Genomic DNA, 8,539 nt, shown 5'->3' with positions numbered 1-8,539 from the left:
TTGTGTATTTGGATGACATTTTGATTTATTCGCCGGATCTGGAGTCTTATTGGCGGAGCGTGCGTGAGGTATTACAGTTATTAATGGACAATTCGCTTTTTGCTAACCTGGAGAAATGTGAGTTCGCTGTACAGAGAATTAGTTTTTTGGGCTACATTATCTCCAGCAAAGGTTTTGAGATGGATCCGGTTAAGGTTCAGGCTGTGCAGGAATGGCCTAGGCCTATTGGTTTGAAATCGATACAGAGGTTTTTGGGTTTCGCCAATTACTATAGAAAATTCATAAAATTTTTTTCTAGTATTGTCAAACCTCTGACTGATCTCACCAGGAAAGGTGCTGATGCGGTTCAGTGGTCTTCTGAGGCCATTGAAGCTTTTGTGTATCTCAAGGAGAGGTTCACCTCTTCTCCCATCCTTATGCAGCCTGATGTTACTAGGCCGTTTTTGGTTGAGGTTGATGCTTCCTCTGTGGGGGTTGGCGCAGTATTGTCTCAGGATAACGGGGATGGATTACATCCCTGTGCCTTTTTTTCAAAAAAATTTTCGGAGACCGAACTGAATTACGATATTGGTAATCGGGAATTATTGGCTATTAAACTCGCATTTGAACACTGGCGCCACTTCTTGGAAGGTGCGGAATTTCCCGTTCAGGTTCTTACGGATCATAAAAATCTGATATATCTTGACGCTGCCAAGCGCCTGAATGCCCGTCAGGCTAGGTGGGCACTGTTTTTCTCGCGGTTTAATTTCTCCGTTACTTACATCCCTGGTACTAAGAATGTTAAGGCGGATGCCTTGTCTCGCAGTTTTTCTCCCATAGTCGGTGCTGAGAAAGAGGAGAACATTTTACAAGAAGGTGTTGTGATAGCTGCTTTGGACTCCGTTTTGGAAAATGAGATTCTTAAAGCACAGGAGAATGCCCCTTCTAACACTCCTCATGGGAGGTTGTTTGTGCCTGGGACCTTTAGGAGAGATTTGTTTGTTGAGTGTCACGAATCTCGGTTGGCAGGTCATCCTGGAATCTCTGAGACCAAGAGACTGGTGGGTCGCAGTTTTTGGTGGCCTGGATGGCAGAAGGAAGTCATTAAGTGGGTGCGTCAATGTACTATATGTGCTAGATCTAAGTCCTCACATACTCCTGCTGCGGGGTTGCTTTGTCCTTTGGAGGTTCCCAGTGCTCCTTGGACACATTTGGCTATGGACTTTATAACTGACCTTCCCCCCTCTGAGGGTTTTACTGTCATCTGGGTGGTCGTGGACCGTTTTAGCAAGATGTGTCACTTGGTTCCTTTCGTCAAACTGCCCTGCGCTAAAACTCTCGCTAGGGCCTTTGTCAAGGAAATTGTCAGACTTCATGGCGTTCCTACTGACATTGTTTCTGATAGGGGTCCTCAGTTCGTGGCTCGTTTTTGGCGTGCCTTTTGTGATAGGTTGGGAGTTCATTTGTCGTTCTCGTCCGGATATCATCCTGAATCTAATGGCCAGACAGAAAGGAAAAACCAGGATGTTGAGCAGTTCTTGCGTTGTTTTGTGGCAGACAATCAAGAGGGGTGGTCTGAGTTTCTGCCACTTGCTGAATTTGCTCTGAACAATCATACATCTTCTTCTGCTGGTTGTTCGCCTTTTTTTTGTTGTTCTGGGAGACATCCGTCGTTTGGGTCGTTCTCCAAGTTGGGATCTGCCGTGCCTGAGGAGGAGAATTTTTCCGGTGATTTGGAGAGAGTTTGGACGGATGTGCGTGGTAATCTTCAGGAGGCCAACAGAAAATCTAAAGACTACTTTGATAGGAAACGACAGGAGGTTTTGTTCGCTGTTGGTGACATGGTTTGGTTGTCCTCTAGGAATCTGCGGTTGAGGATTCCTTCAAAGAAATTGGGTCCCAAGTTTGTAGGGCCCTTTAAGGTGCTTCAGGTTGTCAACCAATCTGCTGTTAGGTTGGAGGTTCCTACCTCCTGGAGAATTAATCCGGTATTTCATGTCTCTCTGTTGAAAAAAGCTGTTGTATCGGATTGTGACGCCTCTGCCTCTGTTCCTCCAGTGGTGGAGGACGGGGAATATGAAATTTCTCGCATCCTTAACTCTAGACGGTATAGAGGTAGTTTGCAGTATCTTGTGGCCTGGAAAGGTTTCGGTCCCGAGGATAACTCTTGGGTGAGGTCGGATGATGTTTCCGCGTCCAGACTTATCAGAGCGTTTCACAGGAGATTTCCTGATAAGCCTGGTCCTAGGGGATCCGGAGGATCCTCTTAGAAGGGGGGGTACTGTTAGAACCTTGCTCTTAGTTTTTTTTTCCTTTGCTGGTCACATGACCTTGTTGGCCTATTTAATCCTGCTCCGCCCTTCTGGCTTTGCTGGACTTCATTGTATATCTACTTTCTAGCTAGCCTGTGCTCTGTGTCTTGCTCTGTTAGTTTGCTTGGTCTACTGACCTCTATGTTCTATATATTTTGTTTGTTCGTCTGTCTGCTACTATTTCTGTTAGGAGGTGTCCCATATTCCTCCCAGTCCTTAGTACTTGTAGGGATTCCCTCCCCACATCTATAGGTCTCCGTACAGACTAGCTTAGGACTTTAGCAGGTCTGATCGCAGGATCAGGTTCCCTGTTACATCGTAGGGATTAAGCTGAGTTCTATCGTAGGGACAGATCTCCTCTCTTTCCTTAGCTCTGGTAGCAGAACATAACACAATGTGGAGTGAATTCTCTGTATACTGTGAATAGTCCCACCTATAGGATGGAGGCCATAGATTGGTTTTTTAATGTGTTGAAAATGTCTGGTTCTCAGAGCAGGGTAAAGAAAGTGAATAAAGATTTTAGAATTTTTAATCATGTAAACTACAAAGTAGAATTATTTTCACAAATCCTATGAGTTTATAGACACTTTTTATTCCCTAGCCCGTCACTTCAAAAAATACTATTAACCTGGATGTAGAATTTTAACCTGCTGATAAATAGCATTTAAATCATGTCTAGCTATCTTTCTGGAGCTGTGGCTTCAGGGACAAAATGAAGGCAAATTGATTGACAGTCAAGTCTGTATGCATATGCTTCAGAGCTGACAGCCAGAAATGATTTAAATGCTGGTTATCTGCAGATTATCCCTATATCTGCAGGTATATCAATAGTGGATAAAGACATAAACGGCCCCTGTGAAAGAAAAAAAACAAGAAAACATTAGGGCTTACCACATTTGTATTCCTGTCGCCTGCTGATATTGCGAGAAACTGGATGTGGGAGTGCCGTTTAAAGCTGTCGACCATCAACTGGAAAAAGTAGAGAAAACAGGATATCCCAATCCCTTGTATAAAAACATCAAAAATGTATTCCATCTTGATTAAAAAAACATGTCCTATTATTGCATATATTCCATAGAAAACATCTGACACCTTTCTGGCATGTAGCCGCCCTTAGTCATAGTGAAGGCTACAGGACAAGGAATTGGGATGTGCAGTTTTCACATCACAATGCACAATTCTACCTGCTTTAGGGATGGAAATGGGCCCTCTAATCTATTGGGCCCCTGTGCGGCTGCGCAGGTTGCACCAATAGTATGTTCGTCCCTGAGATAAATAGCATTTTTAGAGGTGATGAATTCTCTTTGAAAAATGTTTGCTACATATAATGGTTAAACCAATGCACATTACTACTGCAATTATTGCTATACTGTATGTATTTAGTTTTTACTGCTACTATTATATTTCTTAGTAAACATTGTTCAATACATGTTGCACAGACCACCCAGTATTTTACCTTGTGTTTTGTTTCTTTGATGCTTTTTACATATTTTGCCATGTTGCTTTTGGGAATATAAACAGGATTACAGTTTTGGAATATTCTGTTGATAGGTCACCAGGTACATGGCGAATGACTTAAACAGATATTAATGAAAGATTTTAATTCAAGATATTTTACAGTAAAATAGACTTTGTTAGAATACAGATAAGTTAAAGGTACAAATAATATTCAATTTGCTGGTGCACATAGATGAACTACTATAATTCCTTTCCCTTAAGACATCAGCTATTGTACAAAATGACATATCTATTACTCAGTCCACCTTGTTCCAATGTCTGCCTGAGTCCCAGTTGTGGAGTCTCTCTTTCCCAACTGATGGACCTCTGTTCCACTCTACAGCTGCTGCAGTACTTCTGTTAGTCCTGTGTCATCTTGAAAGATCCTTCACTGCTTTCCTTTATCTCATTCAGGCAGCTTCCAAAGTCATTGCTGATGCCTACAGGTCCCCCTCCGCCTTTCACTTTCAGGTATATTCCCAACAGAGAGATGTGCCCAAACTCCCTTTTCACCTGCACACCTTCATACAGGCGCAGTACATGTGACAGATGCTAGCATATAAAAATCAGTGTTGCTTACAGTTTACACTGTGCATAAACTGTAAGGCTAAGTGCCTACGATGCAGAAATGCTGCAGATTTTTTCCGTTTCTCCCTGGCAGGAAAACTCATGCGGATTTTACATGCGTTTTTCCTGCCAGGTAGAAGCGTTTTTCAAGCGTTTTTGCATGCATTTCTGCATGCGGGTCATCAAGCGCTTTTCCAAGCGATTTTAGCATCACTTGGAAAGTGCTTGACAACTTGGTCACACTATATAAATCCATGCAACCGGCATGGATTTATATAGTGTGACCAAGTTAATAGTTAAAAAAAAGAATAAGAATGGTAAAAAATAAAAAAAACCCATTATACTCACCTTCTGATGGCCCACAGTCTTCTCTCCGGTGCGTCCGGTCTCTTGTACGGTTCGCGGTGGTGTAAAAGGACCTTCCATGACGTCATTTAGTCATGTGACAGGTCACGCGACCGCCAACGTCAGCGGTCTCGTGACCTGTCACATGACTAAATGACGTCATGGAAGGTCCTTTAACACCATCGCGAGCCACGACGCACCATAGAGGAAACCGGGGGACATCGGAAGGTGAGTATAATGTATATTTTTTATTTTAAATTCTTTTTTTTAACGGGTACTATGGTACCCGAGTCTGGAGAAGAGTCTCCTCTTCTCCAGACCTGGGTACCGTCCGCACATTGAATCGCTTAATATCCGCATGTGCACATGTAGTCATGCGGATATTAAGCGATTCAATGCAAGTCAATGGCAGCAATTATGCTGCATGTCCGCAAAATTAATGGACATGCTGCGGATTTTTCCGCAATGATAATCCGCAGTGGAAATTTCCACAGCATGTGCACAGCACATGCGGATTATCATTGGGGACCATGGGGCATGTATTACCAAGCGTTTAAGCGTTTTCGCTGCTGAAATTCTGCTGCAAAAATGCTTGAAAAATGCATAGTGGGCACGCAGCCTAAATCTGGTATGTTGCTTGGATTTTAGTGTGCAATTTCAGGTTAAAGTTAGGCTCTGGCCACACCTTATAGACATAAATAAGTTGGGAATGGGACACAGTCAAAATTTAGAAATGTTTGACTGCTGAGGGCAATGTCGGACTGGAAAACCTTGGGCCCACCAGAGAAAATCTTGTAGCTACATAGAAATAAATACAAGACCACCAATTGCGTGGTAAAACAAGCTAATATCAGGGTATAGTGGATGAGATTTTATAACATCTCATCCAAACACTGAGAAAATCCATGATGTGAGTTGATCGACGCTATAGGTTTGACATGAACAATGTGTCAATTTATGCTGTGGATATTCACCACTGATTTCATCCTTTGCAATACAAATGATCAAGTCAGTAATAAAGGTGCATCATTGTGTAGTAGTAAACGCAGCAATATCTGCACAATATCTGTGGGAATATTACTGCTGTTAATTTGCTGTGGGATTTCCATTGTAGAAATTCAGCAGCAATTATATAATGTGAATGTACCTGATAATAATGGTGGGGGTCCCTAAATCACTTATGTATGACATTGGACTGATATCAAAAGAGCTTCCCTCACATCCCCCCATATACTTTTTATGGAAATCTCTCTGCCACCTATAAGGCCATAACTTTTTATGAAGGGCCTCATTTTGTTAGTAGTAGCGGAAGAAAACTTTTAGCCAATCAGGGGTGATACAGGGGGAGGGGGTTCAGCAAGGGTGATTCAGGGGGAGGGGTCGCAGTCAGTAAGGAGTGATACAGGGGGAGAGGGGCTTAGTCAGTAGTGATACAGGGGGAAAGGGGCTCAGTCAGTCTGGGATGATACAGGGGAGAAGGGCTCAGTCAGTCTGGGGTGATACAGGGGAGAAGGGCTCAGTCAGTTTGGAGTGATGCTGGGAGAGGGGGCTCAGTCAGTCAGGGGTGATACAGGGAGAGGGGGCTCAGTCACATAGGGGTGATCGAAAGGGAGTAGGGCTCAGTCAGGGGTGGTACAGGGGAAGAGAGGATCAATCAGAGGTGATTCAGGGGGAGGGGGGCCCAGTCAGTCAAGGGTGATACAGGGAGAGGGGGCTCAGTCAGACAGAGGTGATACAGGGGCCCAGTCAGTCAAGGGTGATACAGGTAGAGGAATTCAGTCAGGGGGGAGACAGGGGGAGATTGGCTCAGTCAGTCAGGGTGATACAGGGAGAGGGGATCAGTCAGGGATGATATGGAGAGAGGAACTCAGTCAATCAGGGGTGATACAGGGAGAGGGGGATCAGTCAAGGGTGATACAGGGAGAGGGGGCTCAGTCAGGGGTGATACGGTGGAGTGGGAACAATCAGGGATAAAACAGGGAGAGGGGGCTCAGTCAGTCAGGAGTGATACAAGGAGAGAGTGACTCAGTCAGTCAGAGGTGATACAGGGAGAGGGCTCAGTCAGGGGTGATATGGGGAAGTGGTGCATTAAGAGGTGATATGGGGAAGGGGCTCACTCAGTCAGGGGTGATACAGATAGAGGGGTCTTAGTCAATCAGGGGTGATACATGGAGAGGGGTCTTAGTCAGTCAGGGGTCATACAGGGAGAGGGGGCTCAGTCAGGGGTGCTATTGGGAGGGGAACAGGGGGGAACAGTCAGGAGTGAAACAGGGAGAGGGGGCTCAGTCAGGGGTGATATGGGGAGGTGGTGCAGTAAGGGGTGATATAGGGGAAAGGTGCTCAGTCAGGGGTGATGTAGGGATACAGGGTGCAGTAAGGGGTGATATAGGGTGAAGGGGCTCAGTCAGGGGTGATACAGGGGAAGAGGTGCAGTCAGGGGTAATACGAGGGAGTGGATACAGTCAGGGGTCATATAGGTAAAAGGTACTCAGTCAGGGGTGATATAGGGAGAGGGGGTGCAGTCAAGGGTGATATAGGGGGAAGGAGCTCAGTCAGGGGTCATACGGAGAAGGGGATGCTGTCAGAGGTGATATAGGGGAGGGGGCTCAGTCAGGGGTGATATAGGGGAGGGGGTGCAGTCAAGGGTGATAAAGAGGGAAGGGGCTCAGTCAGGAGTGATAAGGGTGAGTGGGTGCAGTGAGTCAGGAGTGAAAGGAGAGAAGAGGGAATGGAGCCCTCATTCATCCTTAAGCAACAGCGCTCTGTTACTTACATATAGTGAGTCACAGTCTGCAGAGCAGAAGGCTAGCGTGTCAGCAGTGTTATCAGTGGTACGCACACTGCTCTCCCTGGTTGTCTAAGTCTGGGAGGAGCCGCGAGGAGTTGTGACATACATGCTGGGAGGAAGTCCTCTTCTCAAAGTTAGACAATGCGCGTCACTGATGGCATTGATGACACGCTTGTCTGCTGCAGACTGCGGCTCACTATTTGTAAGTAACAGAGTGCTGTGGTGCCCTGATGGCTTTTTATGTCCCCACTCCTCCCAGTTAGACAACTTTGGAGAGAGGTCGATATGTGTATCGCTGGCACACGTGACTTATGTTCACTGTGCCAGCATATGTCAGTGCATGAGCCCACCGGAGAATCCTCCGGTCCTCCGTGGCCCAGTCCGACCCTGAATGAGGTTTTCACTGCTCCACTGAATGAGGTTTTCACTGCTCCAAGGCAGTTCTTCTCCAACAGAATGCCTGTGGCCAAGCACTTGGGGACTGTTCTTGTATTTTCGTAAAGCATACTCTGCTCTGCCTCATACAGATTCTCATGGCGGCCAAACACCATCTGTGTTGTCATTATTATGAATGGCCCCTTAAAGATGCTATAAGCCAATTCCTAGAGGCATGATCCTTATTAAACGTGACCTCTGGCAACACCTTACATATTTAGCAAGCAATATTCATAAGTGTATGACCACTCATGTTCCACTAATGGGACCCCAACTGAGTATTAGAATTGGGGTGCCATGTCTCCAATTAGATTGATCTATTGGACATGCATGCCCACTAGTCCCCCTTTCCAATTTTGATGGTCGACTGATGGAGATAACAATGAACTATAGACAGCATGCAGATGCTGGACCACTACTCCAATAAAATAACGGACATTCTTGGCCTCCTGTTCTTGTAATTGGTAAGAGGCCAAGCAGTGAGTCCTATCTTGTGGATAGGTGACAAATGTTTTTGGTTCAACCTGGGTCAATGTTGTTATGAGTCCCTGCCTCGTACCAGCTGCAACATCCATTCTACATAAAAGGGTAAATTTTCCAATGTAGGTACCTCTTG

Source organism: Phyllobates terribilis, unplaced genomic scaffold (genome assembly GCF_046119375.1).
Source record: "Phyllobates terribilis strain yellow unplaced genomic scaffold, ASM4611937v1 Scaffold_3__8_contigs__length_932513732, whole genome shotgun sequence".
Classification (NCBI taxonomy): domain Eukaryota; kingdom Metazoa; phylum Chordata; class Amphibia; order Anura; family Dendrobatidae; genus Phyllobates; species Phyllobates terribilis.
Note: the sequence above shows the minus strand (reverse complement) of the source record.